At 45.0% G+C, this 17,103-nt stretch overlaps 1 protein-coding gene across 11 annotated transcripts in view; it reads left to right on the top strand.

Annotated features, from left to right (window-relative positions):
* Positions 1-17,103, top strand: part of CADPS (calcium dependent secretion activator) — a 206,643-nt gene that overhangs the window by 46,150 nt on the left and 143,390 nt on the right. The window lies entirely within an intron of this gene.

Raw genomic sequence — 17,103 nt, 5'->3', positions numbered from 1 at the left:
TCACTGAGCAGCTGGGTGTTTTTGGGGGATGCAGTGGGATGCTGTGGGGTGGGACCTTGTCCCAGGGGCAACTGGTCTCTCCTGCTCCTTCTCCATCTGCAGAGGAAAGGCAGCAGTGAGCACGCAGGGAAACCACAGGCTTTGCTCTGAGAACCGTTTTTTGATGCTGCTTGTGGTCCTGTCATCTGGGCTACACCAGCGGGGCCTTTGGGGCTCTCTGGCCAGCAGCAGACACTCTGTACTTCCCTCTTGCTGGGGAAATTAATGTTGACCATTACTCTTTCCCCAGGGACACAGCCATTGCTTGCAGCCAGTCTGTGGGGCGTAGTCACGAGCTTCTCAGTGGTAATTTGGTTTGGAATAAGCTCCACTTTTTTGACCTGTGCTTGTCTGCCATGCATGGGAGGAATTGGGAAAAGCAGCCTTTTCCCTGGCAGGCTGTCTGAATGCCATCAGCCTCTCCAGAGTGGCAGCACTGTGCTGTTCATGCAGTTTATCAGTCAGTCACCTGTGATTAGAAAAGCAAAGCCCATTTTCTTCTGTGGAGGGGCTGGCTGGGCTGTGCTCTCCCTTGCCTTTGTGTGCAGGGTGAAATTGCCCAGAGGCTGTGCAAGTAGGCAAGGAGTGACAAGGCTTTGTCAAGTTGTCCTCTGAAAGCATGAACAGGAATGGTGCTGAGAGCCCCAAACATTGCTGGTACTTCTGTGGTTTGAAAATAGATGCTTTTCTCTATGCAGCCTCCTGTTACATCACTCTAATTGCATAATGATTGCATCACTGGGACTGCATTTCCATTCACTTCTGAGATAATATTTTGTTTGTGCAGAAGGAGGATGATTTCTAAAGAGATTTTTTAATAAAGTATCCCCAGGTAGTATGAGATAAGTGTATTTTTAATGTGATAGCAGTGATTTAGCAGGATCTGAGATAGCAGTTACTGATAGCAAGGTATTAATGCAGTTGGAAAGGCTTTTAGGAAACAAAGATGGGAAGGGGTGTTGTAGCAGCATAGTTGTGAAGATTACAGTGTTGTTAAGCACAAGCTCTGACTAGAACATTTTAAATAATACAGAGTCTTGTGCTTTTTGCATAACACATGCCACGTGGCTTGGTGTTTCTGCTCCAGTGAAGTCAGCATGGGAATTGAGCATCTCTGGCTCCAGCAGCGAGCTCCTCTGCTGTGTGAGAGGTGTGGTGGAGGGAGAAATGTGTTTCAGTCTGGGCTTTCTGGTCCAGAACCTGTTGGCAAAACCTAAATTTAGCTCTTCTGCTTTGTAATTAACCTGTGGCTGTGGAAGAGTACTAAAGAAGCTATTTTCTGTATGTATTTGGCAATTCCAAACTTGGGTTCTTGCTGCAGTTGGCATTTCCTAGGGTACTCTGTTTCCTGCTGACCTTCATGATGACTGAATTCAGAGCATCTCTGAAAATCAGGCTGTGGTGTTCTCCTGTCTCATTCTTTAAATCACAGCCGTAGGGCAGTGATTTACTTTTCTGTCTCAAGCTGTGTTTGGAAGTAATTTTTAGCTACAGTGAGAAGAGCAAGAGCTGGTACAGTGCTGTTCAGTTAATCCTGCAGCAGGAGCAGATGTTTAGATCGTGTCTGTGATGAGCTGTGCAAGTCCATCCTCCTGCTTCAGAGGAAGAGTGGGGTCTCCCTGCAAAACTGTCTGAACTCTCAGGATTCACAGTCAGACCTTCTCTTCTTTCCCGGGCCTGAAGTGTCCCATATACTGTGGCAAAATAACCTGTGCTAAGCATAATTCCCTTAGATGTGAGATTTGAAAGCAAATAACTAAATATAGGCATGTCCAACCTGCTGAGTGATGCTAATACATGGTCATGGTTTTTCAGCATCTATTTCTGTCTATCCATGTAGAAGACAAAACATCAGAGAAGTATGCATGTGTGGGTGGGCTGCAACACTCACCAGGTCTCATTGCTGTCTGGTGGCTATTTCATGTAAAGGCATAAAGACTTCTCATCAGTGGAATTGTTTCATAAGTTTTGGGGCCCTGGGATTTTAACTAGGAAACATCTCAACCCAAATTTTCTCAAACAGAGCTGACTTAAAACTAGAATTCACTGTTTTGACATTTATTTTCGCAGCTGAATTAGGACACTGTGTCCAAAGGCTGACATTTCTCACATAGCAGAAAGTTCCCCTGCCAAAAAAACCTGACTGATTTTAGCTCAAGTCAGTATTAGAAATGATTTGCTGAGGTGGTATGTTGCCTTCTGCCCCTCTCTCATCTCTGCAATTCGTGTGGTTCTACCAAACTTGGTTTCTTCACTTGCTTTGGTGTGTTGAGCCCTTCACGTGCCCGTTACACGCCCAACATGTGTCAATCATGTGCCTGGCACATGGTCACACTGCCATCATGTACCCAGTGTGTGCCAAACACGTGGCATGAGCTGCCTTTGCTGAGTTAGCTGAAAGTTGGAGAAATCTCCTTAAAAATATTTCCTAAATCCTTTCTGTTCGCAGAGAAGCTGTAGTGGTACTTGGAAGCTGCAGCCCAAGTAGGGGCAGAAACTCATGTGAGGCACTGTGACAGCTCTGACAGTGAGATGAAGGCTAAAGTCACCTCAGAATAAATGTTTGATTTGTGTGTATACTCCCCAGACCAAGTATTTCACTTTCAGTTTGTTGTGATGGAGAATTCCCAGCCATGCCTTGCAGTGGGCATTGAGTCCAGGACTTGTGCATCGTGTGGAGTTACCTGTCTGTACACATCTCTGTCCCTTCAGTCCAGGGCCTCAGAGGTTTAGGATCAGATCCCTCCATTCTGCTCCCTGTTTGAAGAACACAAAGCAATTCCTTTTTTATTTTGGCTTCATCTTGAAGCTCAATGTCTGTGAACTATGTATCTGCAATTCTGAGCATTTAAGCACTAACTGTGGCTGTAATGACCCCTCTGAAAGGGAGGGAGGTTTGCTGGGACCCCAGAGCCCCCTACAAACAGCCTGTTCTTGGGATGGTGGTGGTGAGCTGGGACTGCTGCAGTGAGCCTTCATGGGCTCCTCTCTCCAAGGCTGGATGCATGTGCCATGGATAACCAGCAGCTTTGGCCAGCACTGCTCTCCCCCTTGCAAATCACCAGGGCATCAGCCTTACCCTGTGGCTTTTTTTTCCCCTCTTTCACTATTTAAAACTCCTTTTGATTGCTCCACCTATTTTCACACTGTGAGCATCATCCCCATTCTGCCTCCTCCCCCCGCCACTTAAAACAAAGCCACGACCAATAAAAATGGGTTAAAGTGGTTTAGAGATGATCAAAAGCCTCAAAATCCATAAAGCATCATGGTCTGTTTTCAGTAATTCTGTATTTATTTCCATGGAAACGGAAATGGCAGCCTGGAGCCTTCTGCAGGGTTGTAATTACTCCTGCAGCAGCCAGCAGCAGCTGCAGCTTCCTGTCAGGGCCTGAGCATCTCCCAGAGCCTGCCGTGATTTAGCACCCAGTGGGAAATTGGAAAAGGAAAAAGCACTGGGAAGTGAATGAAATCTTCCCTGTCACAACAACACAACGTAGATACACACGTGGTCGTTTGGGGAGGAGGGGCAATTGCCCTTCTCCATCAGCTCAGCGTGCAATGTTTTGAAGAACGATTTGGCACGGGAGGGCAGAGGAACTGAGAGGGACAGTGCAATGTCAGGGAGAGGGGTGAGGGTGGTGCCTGCCTCTGCTGGAGCCTCGGTTGCCAGCCCCATCCTTTGGAAGGGTTTTGCTGATGGAGGTTACCCAGGAGGAGCAGACAGGTGCCTTGACTGTCCCTGTTGGTCCCAGGCGGTGCAGAAACAGTGACCCTATGTGCGATGCATCATTTGAAATCTCTAGTTTGGAGCAGGAAAGGTGGTTGAGATGGGACATCTGTTAGCCCCAGCATCCAGTGAGAGCTGCAGGGAAGCCCTGAGGCAGCTGGAGTGACAGGGCAGTGGGCAGGGTGGCCCTGCCAGCCCAGCAGTGTGCCACAGCACTGCAGCCTTTCGGGGAGGACAGTGCAGAGATCACCCTGCCAGGGCTGTCAGCACCTGGTGTCTGATTTGCACAGACACGTGTGGACCTACGTGTGCACCCATTAGCTGTGGGATCAGCTTATGTTATGTGCTGTTATGGACTTAGAGAGCAATCTTGGCCCCTGTAATTAAATTTAAAGCAAATTAGCTCTTCTATTAAACAAAATAAATCTGATGTAGCCTAATGCTGTATTCTCCAGCTATGGCTGATCAATTGCTCCTGCAAAGAGCAGGCAAATGCTGCTGAGCAGATGGTCTTGGCTGAGGCATGGTCAATTAAACTAATTAAAGATGCTTTCATTTAATCAGAGGGTGTTTTAACCCTGTTAGCTGCCAGTTGGGGATGTGTTTTTGTGTACTAGGAACTTCCAGTTCTGGCCCTTCTATGGAATTCTTCTGGTTTTCAGTCTCTTTACAGAAACCAGGCCAAAGAGTGCATCTAAAGAGCATATATCTGGCAGAGAAATTATAATGTCATGCAATAGTAGTGAAGACTTGCAGAGGAGAATTCAGTTGTTTTCTTCTAACACTAACCAGAGATGTTTATTAGCCTGAAGAAATCTTCTGCAATGAATCCTTCCTACCCTACCTCCTGCCAGCTTTCCCTCTGGGTTTAGGGGTGTGGCTGTCTCTCCACAGCCTAGACAAATGTCACTTGTTCCACCAAAACAAGAAGTGGCTTGTCATGGTGTATTATTTAGGGGACAGAAAATGGTTTCAGCATCCAGACAGGTTCTGGAGTGGAGGAGCAGGCTCTTATATCAGCTCCCTGCTGCCATGCAAAACATCTTGGCTGCTGGAAGCCTCTCTTCCTAGATGCTCTGGAGATGGATTTAATTCATTATTTGCTGCAGGAGTCCACAATGACTCCTCTGAGCTGAAGCCTTCTTTTCAGAGTCTGTGACTCAGAACTGGGCACCCTCACCATTTCCTGTCCCCCACTTCTGATCTGCTCCCCTGCCCTCGCTGTAAGGGCTGACACCACTTGGTAAGAGCCAGCAAGAGAGCTTGTCAGTCTCGTGGAAGATCATGCCAGATGTTCTCAAGAAGCTGCAGTAGAGCAGAGTCCTGCATACAGCCCATGAGTGACCCCCTCCCTGGGCTACACGAAGGGCTGCAGCATGCCCCCTCCTCTACCTTTCCACCAGCATGCACACATTAAATCAGAAACAGTTGTACTAGATCCAGAGGCCATGTGGAAAACTCCTGCCTCAGCAACATGGATCCCTGCAGGTACATCAGAGCTAAAATCAGGGTGATTTTCAAGATGTTCATCCTTTGTGAAATGATAAAAACCCTTTTTTACCCTCATCTAATTAACAAGGTGTTTTTGTGGTGCAGCATCAGCTGAACGCTCTTTGTTGTCTGTGTGGACTGATTAATTTTTACCATTTAAGGCTTAAATTACCATCAAAATATCTCTTTCATTTATTTTTGTTTCAATTGGCCCATGAATACTTCTCATCATCTGCATTCATGCTGCAAAGGACTGCATAAAAAATAACCATGGTTACCTTATAAAACATCACATTGATGACTTGACATTTCAAATCTACCTTAACCCCTGAGATGGGCTGGAATGCAATTTCTGAGTTGGCTTCCATGGGGTCTGGTTCCAAAGTTTCCAAAGCTGGGACTTGGCTCTCAGGATGCAGTCTTTATTTTGTGCAATCTCTCTTGCTTCCCTAACTTTGAATTCAGTGCAAGCCACTGTACATGAAAACCAGTTTCTCAATGTGGAGAAACATTGTGGACTGTGTCTTGTTAGGAAAGGAAAATGTCACTCCTCCCGTTTGTCTTTCCCTCAACCAGAGATGATGAGCAGAAGACATGACAAAGAAATGCCCCCACTGGCCCCTTTTGGAGAACGTAATCTTATTTTTTCTTTGAGCAGCATTTGTTCCCTGCAGTACATGTTCCTGTCAATCAGCCCAGGAGGCCTTGGGAGACAGAAGGGGTGTTATCCAGACCTCTCTCTCTTTAAGCAAGGAACTGCTAGCTGCAAAAGAACCCATATGCGATGCTTATCTTGAGGAAGGCTGGAATACTTAATAAGACATAACTGGTGCATGACCCTGCACTATGTTAATGCCTCTCTTTCTCTTCCTCTTCCTTTTAACTGGAAATACAATGGAGCCGCTAGAATTTAATTTTGCCCGTAGGTCTTTACATCTAATTTGAATTCCACATGAAAATCTCAATGCTTTGCAGCCCTTCAACCCTTGCTCATGTATTTTATCAGTGATTACCTTCCTGGGGAACTTCTAATGCCTATCTCAGGAGCAAAATGGAAAGATGCAGTCATACTTGCACATAGTGGGGGTTATACATTGTCATGCTGACTTGTGCCAGAGCTCCAGGGTCTTCATTTCAGTGCACAATGTCTTGTCAGAGAGCCTGGACTGGTTCCCACTGAGCTGTGCTAGCCTAAGGTTACATACTATTCTTTTGGTTTTCTTTTTATCATGTTATATAGAGAGATCACTCTTCTGACATACATCATCCACTAAGGGAATATTTTGAAAGTTCTACATTAATATTTTACTAGGTTTTCTCTAATCTTATATCTGTGAGATGTAGTTTCCTCAAGGCTGCTTCTTTGCAGTCCATATTGTGTTCAGATTTACAGAAAAGGGAATTATTAAAAAGAAAAAAAATAGTTATTCACCAGACCTTTCCTCCACTCCTTACATTTCATTCTTCAGGCCACCAGTGTTCCATGCAACTTGAAAAATGCTTCATGTCATAGTTTGGGATATGATAGACAGTATAATTTTAATTCAGAAGAAACTTTGGGAGACAAATGGATCAGGCCATAGAAAGTACTTCATGAATATAAAATACAGATGGGTTAATCTTCCAGTTTTCATCTAAAAAGTACCAAATTAAAAAGAGAATAGGTGTATTTCTTAGCAGAAATTAGATGCCAAGAATTTTCTTCAAAAGGATATCAAAGTAGGCACATATTTGTTCCTACTGAGCTGACTGTAAATTGGAAAATGATCAACAAAGTAGATTTCATGCATTTCAAAGGCTCAGCCTCAATATCCCTAACTTACGTAAGCTGTTCCTTACCTCAGCTTCAGTGCTGAGTTTTCATATTCAATACACTACATTTTTGCTGGAACACCTGATTCTACTCATGTTTGTGAGAACTTAGAGTGCAAGTTCAATACAGAATTGGACGCAACACAACTTCAAATACAGCTTCTCATGTATTTAAAAGGCCTGTAGTAGCCTAATATCATGTAAGAACTGTGTTGGCCTCCGTAACACAGATTTTGTTGTATAATGCAGGGAAGCAGTGATGTTTCCTAACAGCAGTGATTTGTGCATGTGTTTTTCAAGTGTTGTAGCCAGCCTTTGGGTCCTGTTCTTTTGTCTCTGACAGAGAACAGTAAGAATATGGGGAGGTGATGGAACAATGCTATTTGTCACGTACTTGTCATGAAGTCTTTGTAGGAACATTGACAGCTGTGACAGGGAAGTGAGTGGAGTTTCCCAGGAGCTCTGTGTGCCAGCCCTGAGTGCTGGTGGCCCAGGAGAGCGCGGTGTGGGGTGGAGGTTGGAGTCTGAACCCTACTGTGCCCCAACCACAGCCAGGTTCCAGTGCCCTGGGGACTCCTGGGCATTGGTGGAACCAGGCTGCCTGCCTGTGTGTTCAGGCTTGAGCCTTAATCATTCCTCACATGTGCAGAGGAGGAGACAGCTAAAATTACAGGCATTTCCCACAATAAATGAGAACAAAGAACAAATGCATAATTTTGCTGTCCTCTTCTGAATGTGCTGCGTGGGGAATGATGTTTGCAGTTAAAAAAGGGTGCTGAGGAGGAAGCAGGTGACAGACAATGACCACAGGTCAAGCACCCAGACTTTGCCCAACAGCTTGTTGAGTTTTGGTTAATTACCTGCTCATTCTCTTGGGTTTTGCTCCTTTCTGCATCTTGCCTGACTGCTGCCTGTGTGTGCAGCTGTACTGGCACCAGCAGCAAAACTGCACATCTCCAGTCATCATTAGTCCACAGAAAAGGAAACTAGATAAGGTCTACATTGATGGTATTTTGCTCCAGGTGTCAACATAAAAATGTAAAATGTAGGGCCCAGAAATCAAGATATTAAGTCACCAACAAAGGTGAGAGATCTTGGATGATGACACAAATTGCAGTGGGATGCTGGAGGGAGTGTAAGGTTTTACTCCTTGGCTGCTCCTTAGCAGAAGGAGCAGCAATGACGAGTTCTCTTTTTCCCAGGCAGAGGACCATGAGTTGTCTTCTGTGGAGAGTTTTTCTAAATAGAACTATCTTCTTTTGTGACCTAGTTAAGTCCAAACCTGACAGGGATGAAAGCCTTTTGGGTGTTTTAAGTGATTAAATTCTAATAGTGGAGTAATTAAATGGTCTCATGTTTCTTCTCAACATCAGTCATTTATTGTGCTGATATTTCTGCCAGTTTGTTGGAGAGCTCATGTGTGCAACATTGGTGGAATGAGCTGCAGGCATGGGTTTGGCTGCCGTTGCCAAATGTGCAGAACTGGGACCAGGACTGACAAAACAGCTGCAAAACAGAGATGTTGTTCAGGGAGAAATTATTGACAGAATTATTTTATTAAGTACCATGATGCCTATTAGGTCTGATGAGAATGCCATTTGCCAAGTGTAGCATTTTATTTTGTACTTTGAAACCATATTAAAACCCAGTGCTCTTTATTTCTGATGCAGGGTGTAAATCAGCAACAGTTCCTCATCATGGTTCTCACCATCCCCTCATAGCTTGAAGTTTTATTCCCTTCCCATGCATATCCAAATTCTTTCTGTCAACACAGGCAGATAGTGATAAGACAAGAGGGAGCAATTCTGAAGTAAAAGAGAAGAGCGTTAGATTAGGTATTAGGAAGAAATTCTTCCCTCTGGGGGTGATGACACACTGGCACAAGTTGTCCAGAGCAGCTGTGGATGCCCTATTGTTGAAATTTTCAAGGCCAGCTTGAATGGGGCTTAGGGCAAATCTGGTCTAGTGGAAGGTATCTCTGCCTGTGGCAGGAAGGGTTGGAAAAAGATGCTCTTTATGTTCCTTTTCAACCCAAACTATTCTATGATTCTGCATTTCTATGAAAAATGTAAAATATCAAGTAGTCATTTTCATTCACCTTCTAACTCTGCTCTTCATTGACCTTTCTGCTTGTAGATTTTCTCTTTATTTGCCCTTTTTCTCTATAACAGTGTATTTTGGCTGGGAATAGCTGTGCTCAAATGGTTAGGTATCAGTTGAGTGTAAATTAGCTGAAGGAGCTGTGGCTGCCACTGTCAAAATGATTCCAAAATAACTTTGTGTGGGAGAGCGATGGTCAGGTCAGACAAGAGAAGCATGGTCTGCTTGAGGGGAATGGAGTTAGAGGGGATAATGCCAGTTGGATTAATAGATGAGCAATGTGCTCTTAAATACTGGCTTAAATGCTGTCAGAGATCCTTCAAGTTACAGTGGCCCCTTGTGAGTGTGCAGCAGCAGCAGTATTTGGGAAAGGGTCTGTTTCCCATGAACATCTGCATTATTTGAGATGAGGAGCACGGGTTTCTTTGAGGCTGGTACAACAGCTTTCCTCTGGGATGTCCCTGCTGACAGGGTGGTCCTTAGCAAACAAGAGAAGAAAACTGGACATGGGTTTTGCTACTGGTTTGGCTCATTGATGAGCTGCTGTTCTCCCCAGGGGTACCAGCTGAAGCCCTGCTGCTCAGTGCTGGGAGGTGACTCTGCTCCCTTGACATGCAGTCCTTTGCCCAGCTGTGTAACTCCTGATCCCCTTTATTAACAGTCAACATAGGCAATTATTCAGGGTCATTGATTGGCCAATTTGTTCTGGCTTTATGTATGGCAACTGCAAAACAGCTGAGGATGTCTGGCAGGCAATAGAAGTTTTATTTCTGTCAATTAAAATAGCCAAATATATGTTCAATGAGATAATTGGGATCATTACACTTCCCTGTTATAATGCCAGTTGCAGCTTCATCTATTGTATGGATAAAAACATAAAAAATAATATCAATTTCTATCCTAAATATACAAATAGATATGCTGGCATTGTAACATCAGAGCATGAGCCTGATCTGAGCTTTGTCTTTAGTGATCTTGGGAAAACCTGATGTGGTTCAAAATAAGAGTGGCTTCCTGGATGATGACAATCAAAATACATTTTGTTTAACCAGATCAGTGGTTACCACCATCATGTGAAGCACCACTGCAAGCCAGGAACTGGCCCTGGTATCTCTGTCATATATTTTGTCTTGTCTGCAGTCAGGCTAGCAGTAGAGCAGGGGATGATGGAGGAAGGGCAGAGCAGTGTGCAAGGGCAGAGCAGGAGGCACATCTGTCTCCCTAAGGCATCCTGCCAAACCAGCATCACAGCAGAAGAGAATCTCTCTCTCCACTGTTGCCTGAATTTACTCAATGCCAAGTACCAGTCAAAAGTAAATCTCTCCTGTTCAAAGATGAAGAGTTCATAAGAATCTTTAATAACAAAACTCTCCCTGTGCAGAGGCTGCTGGGAAGGGGTGCCAGGGTGCTGGGGAGCAGAGGAAAAGAGAAATGGGTCAAATAAATTTCTGCTGAAGAAGAATTTCTGCTGAAGAAGGAGTAAATGCTCATTGATAGCATGAAATTGGATGTAACTGTAAATTCTGCTGTACATGAAGTGGCCTATGCCAGTGTGATCCCTGGAGAAGGGAAGGGCAGCTGACAACAAAGGATGGTCTCAGAAAAATTCACCAAGCAAACCAGAGTTCAGCTTGGAACAGGAGCATTTCCTTTCAAAAGTGTCATTAGCTGTCTGCTGCAATGATTCCTGCTGTAAGATGAAGCAAAACTCATCCCTCTGGTGTGATGGCAGTGATCTGTGGAGGGCTTTTCCAGCTGCCCTGGGATGTTCTGGAAAACCCTGGGGGAGGTGGACACAGCTGAACTGGATATGGGGCCAGTCCCACCTTGCTACAGCAGTTTGCCTGCCCTGTTTTCCAGCATCTGAAACCACTGTGCTGCTCTTGCTTTTCTCAGGATGCAAGCCTCAGGATGTAACCTTCAAGAGAACCTCTAGCAAAATCGAAAGGAAAATCAGCTCCTTTTTTTAATCCGCCCTCCCCCTTTTTCCTTTCCTTTTTTTTCTGCTTCAAAAGAGACTCTGGAGAGGACTTAAAACAAACAATGAGGATGTACAAGCTGTCATAAATAGTGTTAAAACAAGAGTCAGACTCACAGTAAGATAACAAGGTACCTGAGACAGTGGTGACAGAGTTGTGAAAGGTTTTCAAAGCTTGTGTCTGATTGATGCCTTGTGGGCATCAGCTAAGGATTCTCAGGACATTGGTGGGCATGGAGAACAGGATGCAGTCACAGCCTCAGTGGGTGTGCTGAGCCTTTGGCATGTGTGAAGGTACCCCAGGAAACATTATGAGTAACTGTTGTCTTTATAGGGCAGCAAAAAAATCCACTCCTATATCTCAATCTGGAATCTGTACTATAAAAATATGTTGGAAAGGTCTTGAGACTTATGTGAAGGGATAAGGAAGAACTAAAAGTTTGACTCACCTGGGGAAATGGTCCAAGTAATTTGTTTGCAGATGTATTGGAGCAGTGTTTAACTGTCCGTGTACAGGAGCAGTAAAACTGGGATCAAAGCAGTCATTCTTGGCTGCCACTGACACGGGTGGGAGCACTGGGCAAGGTTGTGACAGCCTTTCTCTTGCCTGGAGGATACACTGGATCTTTTCTTATCAGATAATGCTTAAGTTTAAAGGGAAGGATGGACCTTAACATAGCAATTGTGTGCTGAATTTTTACTAGGGATGTACAAGAGATTGCACAGGAAGGGGCAAGTGGTTCATTTTGGGCTGGGAATCTATCCTGTGGCTGGGCAGGTTTTGGATATCATGAAAGTGTTATTGCTGAATATAGACTCAGTTATTCAACTGAACTTTGTCTAGGCTGGTTATTTCATTTCAGTCTGCAGTGGAAGTTGTGGTGAGCTCTGAAAAAGTCTTGCAGCCAGGGGGATTGGAGCTGTTCCCTGGCCACCTGCAGCCAAAAGCCTTTGCTATGGAGCTGCCTGTGTTAGGAAGCAGGGCTGGCATGCATGGAGTGCTTGGTGCTGCATGGCAGTGAGGATGAGGTGATGGCAGATGAGGGGACACTGCTTTGCCAGATGAAGTTTGTTACAAATTCCCATCTGCTCAGAAGCAGAAGCTATAAGGTTTGTGCTTGTACAAGTAATTATTTGTTATACATTTTTAAACATGAAATGTAGTCCAAACGGCAAATATTTTTAGCGTGTGTCATTGTGCAGTTAAGAAGGCTGCCAGCAGCATAAACCAGAATAACTCTGTGTGGTGATTGGGCTGAGATGGGATTTTCTGCTTTGCCCATTTTCTCCTCCTCATGCTTGGGTACTCATTCTCTCGGCTGGGCTCCTGCTTCCACAAGCCAGCGTCTTGCAGAGCCAGCTGCTTTATCACCCCCTCCATTAATTTTACCTGTGGTGGAAAGCACATCTGGCACAGCTGGGAGGTGTTTGGCTGGGTGTGAAAATGGCTGTGGAAAAAATGGGACAGGATTGCTGCTTTTTCTCCTAGTGGAATATGGAGGAGGCAGTCTTACATCTCTTAATTTTCAGTAGATGCATGCTGTGGAGTGAGCTGCACGTGGTTTATAACAGGCATATTTGGGCTGAGTGAAGCATTTTTCCAGGTTTTTAAAGAACTGGTTGAATTGTTTCAGCAATGTTTTACCCTCCACTCTAAACTCCACTAAAAAAGAATGGGAGAATGGATTTAAGATGGGTCTCAGAGCATTTTAGGAACAGGACAGCTTAGGTTTTTAAGGTTGCATTAAAATGTTCGGGAGGAAAACAGTCTGAAGATGAATGCTTTTTGACAGGGTGAGATCTGTTGTGGATTATGCTCAGCCTGTGAACCAAATGATTTTGTTATTCCCTCAGTTCTCATGCAAGGTCACAGCATAAACCTCAGTTTGATTCCTTGCACCTGCAAAGCAGCACAGACAGGTACCAGAGCATTTCCCAGCTTTGCTGGTCCCAGCAAGAGCTCCCTTGTTTTTGTCCACCTGTCTTAACAGCTTTCTCAGCATTTGGGGCATCAGTCCTGTCAGAGCCTGCTTTTCCCTTTTGTTTTACCCTGTAACTCCACTGGAGAAAGAGGGGGATGCAGAAGGTATGCAGCAAGAACAGCAGTCTGACCCCATGGGTTCCACACATGCATTATATTTTTTTATTAGTGCCCTGAGCACTGCTCTCTGCCCTTGATTTCCATAGATCTTTGATTATTAATAAGAAAGAAAGGGGAAGGGTTTCAGCTGTAGGTTCCATATGTGCCTGTTCCTGTGGGTTTATTGCTGGTAACATCTGGTGGTACCTTCATTTGAGGTAAGAGGGTGGTTCTAGCAGTGCAGTTTTGACCAGTTTACATAGAAGAAGGCAAAAAAAAAAAAAAAGCTGAATTCCGTGAGAATGCTTCAAGCGTGGCTTTTGTGTTTAATCTTTTCACTGATGTTTTTCCTAATTTCTAAAAAGAACTGCAGCAGCTGGATGAGATGAACAGGTACTGTTGCTGCAGACCTGTGGTCATGGTTGCACTGTCTCACATCTGGATCCCAGCTGTATATTTTGCTTTACTCTCTTACATCTCTTTCTTCCTCAGTGAAAGGAATGTCCTCAGTGAAAGCTCAAAGCGAAGGTTGAGGGTAGACTCAGATGAAATGGGATCAGAGAACAGATTATCACCTTATTTTTTCAGAATGCTGCACACAGAAAGTACTGAGGGACTTCAACAATAGCAGAGACTGTAATGCCATACTCTCTTGAGTGTCCAGTATATTCTCCCTAGCTCTCTAAGCAAAAGCCTTCTGCCCTGCTAACAATTTCAAAGGAAAAAGGTCATGCCTTGCTGAATGTAGTTTGAAATAAACCACATTTCCTCAGAAAACAGGACATGACAGTGTTTCTGGCAGAGGAGCTGTCTGGAAGAGTCACTGTGCAGCTACGCTGGGGCCTGACCTGCCACACAGCACCTAAAATCACCCAGCACCCATCCCTAAATCCACAGTCTGTTGTTCATGGAAGTCTGCTGCAGAGGACTGTGCCATCTCTGCTGGCATCCCAGCCCTGTCCTTCAGGCTGCCCAAGGGTGGTGGGTGCTGCTCTCTCTTCTCCAGCTGTGCCAAGGGTGAGCTAGTCCAGGCTGGGCTGGGGTGGATGTGTTGGGCAATTAGTATTTTACTTGGCTTTAAATACAAAGAATAATCAGTGAAGCAGTGTGGAAAAAGAGCTCTCCACTCACTGGGGATGGAAAAACTCTGTCTGGAGGTTCTATCCCTACTGAGCTCTGAGGAAAGATAATTGAGAGGCAGTGGGTGAAGCCCAGAGTGGGACTGGGGGAAAGCTGGTGCTGCCATGAGCACAGTGCACCACCATCAGGACAACACCGCTCTGTCTCCTGCCCTGGGCCCCCCATCCACAGGGGTTGGGGTCCTTGGCACTCAGAGCCCCTGTGGGGAGCTGGGAGCATGGGGGTGCAGGCACTGCTCTAGAATGTTCCACAGCAGCCTGGCTGTATTCGCCATCTCGTGGTGGCAGGGGCTCAGGTGTGGGAGGGACAGGGACAGCCTTGGCTGGGTGAGTAGGGCGGACAGACGGACACCTGGGGGTGGTGGACAGATGGACACCCCGTCCCTCTGCTCCAGCTGGAGCGGGTTGTATGCAAACAGCTCTCCTGCACACACTGGCACAGCAGAGCTGCTTGAAAGCTTCACATAATAATATTTCACGTGAAGAAGGCTGTTAATGACAGGGGATGTGATTGATTGCCTTTTTCTGTCGCTGCTGTATTAGCTGTACTTAAATCAGCTTACATTAACTGCAGTTATATTTAATGTTCTCTGTCTACATGGCTGAATTTTTAGATTGTTAATTTTCAATTGTGAATTGTTTAATTATGTCTGAGCTTTTCATAAATATTTGGAACGTGTGTTAATATTTTCTATTACATGCGATACATGGTCTGGAAAAAACTAATAGTTTTTAGTGCTGTGCACTGGGTCTGGCAGTGTCCTCAAAGCCTTGATGCTCTCTTATCTGCAGTTTCTTGCCTTCACAGCTGATGTGTCAGAAATTGAGGTCTGTAGCTGGTTCTGTGTGTGTGTTACGGTCAGGAAATCTAGGATTCATTTGGCTCCCTGACAAGAAGAAGAGGAAATGTTTGTTGTCTGCAGTGTGGTAACATGGTGAGGTCTGGAGGCTCGTGACACTACGTGTGTGTATTATTGCTGTGGTCCCAGAGCCTGCTCTGAGCATCAGTATGACATCTGGAAGGCAGTGGTTCTAAAACAAGCGGGGATTTTTAGGGTCTTCAAACCCCAGAGCCCCAAAAGCTCATCCCTGTTTGCCCATCCTCCTCTACCCAGGCAGGGCTGCATGCAGGGCCCTGATTTGAGCTGATTAGAGTAAAGCCAGGGCAGGCCCAGGAGCAGCAGTGCCATGCTGTGTGCAGAGGGAGCTGCTGCTGCCAGGCTGAAACACCTTATTCTGTAATTGTTACAGTGTGTGTATGTGTACACAGAAGTTATTCATCATACATTTGATATGGACAAATAACAGCATTTTCTATATTGTGTAGACGGTTTGCTGGGCTGTCCCCACCAGTAAGGGGATGAGGATGGTGTACCCCATGGGAGGACTTGCCCCACCTGCTGAGCTCTCCCCACACATGGTACCTGTGCTGTATTCCTCCTCTCAACTTACAGACTCACTGCTTTTAAAAGCATCACATTTTTGCTCCCTGTGTTAGTTTCTTCATGGCTATGCCTCTTGCTGCTTTTCTCTGTCTCCTTCAATTCTTCTCACATCCTTGATCCTTAATGCAGGCGCCAGAGCATCTCACAAGGGTATTATGTGAGGTTAGATCCCACATGACATGATCTCAGCTCCTCATGGCCCTTCTCAGAGATGCCAGACATCCATTTTATGCCACTGGTTCTTCAGGGGCAGAATAGGTGCTGTTGGAGGGGATCAGGCAGTAAGAGAGGTGGTGGATGTTCCCAATTAGTGAAGCTAGGATTCCAGTCCATATTTATTGTGATTTTTTTTCATGTTGTTAAATGCTAACTATTTTAAAAAGAGGTGGCTTTTCTGAAATGCAATGATAGATTAGATAGGATTGATAAGGCTAAAGATTGATATTGCTTCTGTTCAAAACCAGGAGATTGTCTCTGAGGTAAACCTCTCTGAAACCTTTGAATGACTCAGAGCACAGATGTTAGGGCACTGTTCTAAGAAAAGCGAGGAATTGACCCTTTAATTAGCATAATATAGTAATTTAGCATAGCCATACTGATTGCTTATTAATCATTTATAGTTGTTGTTATGTATTGATCAAAGGGACTTAGAGATGTGGTGTTTCTGCTCTAGATTTTGATAAGCTGATACCAATTAGTGAGCAGCATATTAGGTGCGAGTCAGAGGGACTAAAATATCTGCATTTGCAGTAGAAGGCAGCTCCCTTCCAGTTCTCTGTTGCTGTAGGAAGGGGTCTGGTGGTGACCTATACAGAGACTTCTGGAGAAATGTGATCCTACTCACAGGTGAGACCAGCAGCTTCAGCTCCCACCTCCGCCATAGGATGCCATCCACTGAGAACATGTAGCAACCTCTATATGTGCTGCAAATTTGCTGCCTAGAGGTTTAATTCTCCTGACTGCTTTCTCCTTGACCTCATGGGAAAGTTTGCTGCATCAAACCAGTGGGAAAAACATCAGCCTGTTCAGGAGGTCGGTCTCTTTAGATCTCTGGCTGTGATAAACCCAGACTTCACAAATACGAAAATGAACTGTAATGGGCAGGACTGCAATCTTTGCTATCCTAGTCCTTGAAAAAGTGGAAGACATAAACTTCTTTTTATACTCCCTTACCCTTGTTTTCTGCTGATTTAGCATATAATAAAACTAAAATGTTGCTGTTTCATGGCCAGTTTCTGTTTTGCCAGTTTTTTTGCCCAGAGCTTTCTGCAGAAAAACAATTATTGCGTGGA

The sequence above is a fragment of the Poecile atricapillus genome, chromosome 9, assembly GCF_030490865.1.
Source record: "Poecile atricapillus isolate bPoeAtr1 chromosome 9, bPoeAtr1.hap1, whole genome shotgun sequence".
Classification (NCBI taxonomy): Eukaryota; Metazoa; Chordata; class Aves; order Passeriformes; family Paridae; genus Poecile; species Poecile atricapillus.
This window is presented reverse-complemented; position numbering and strand designations above follow the sequence as displayed.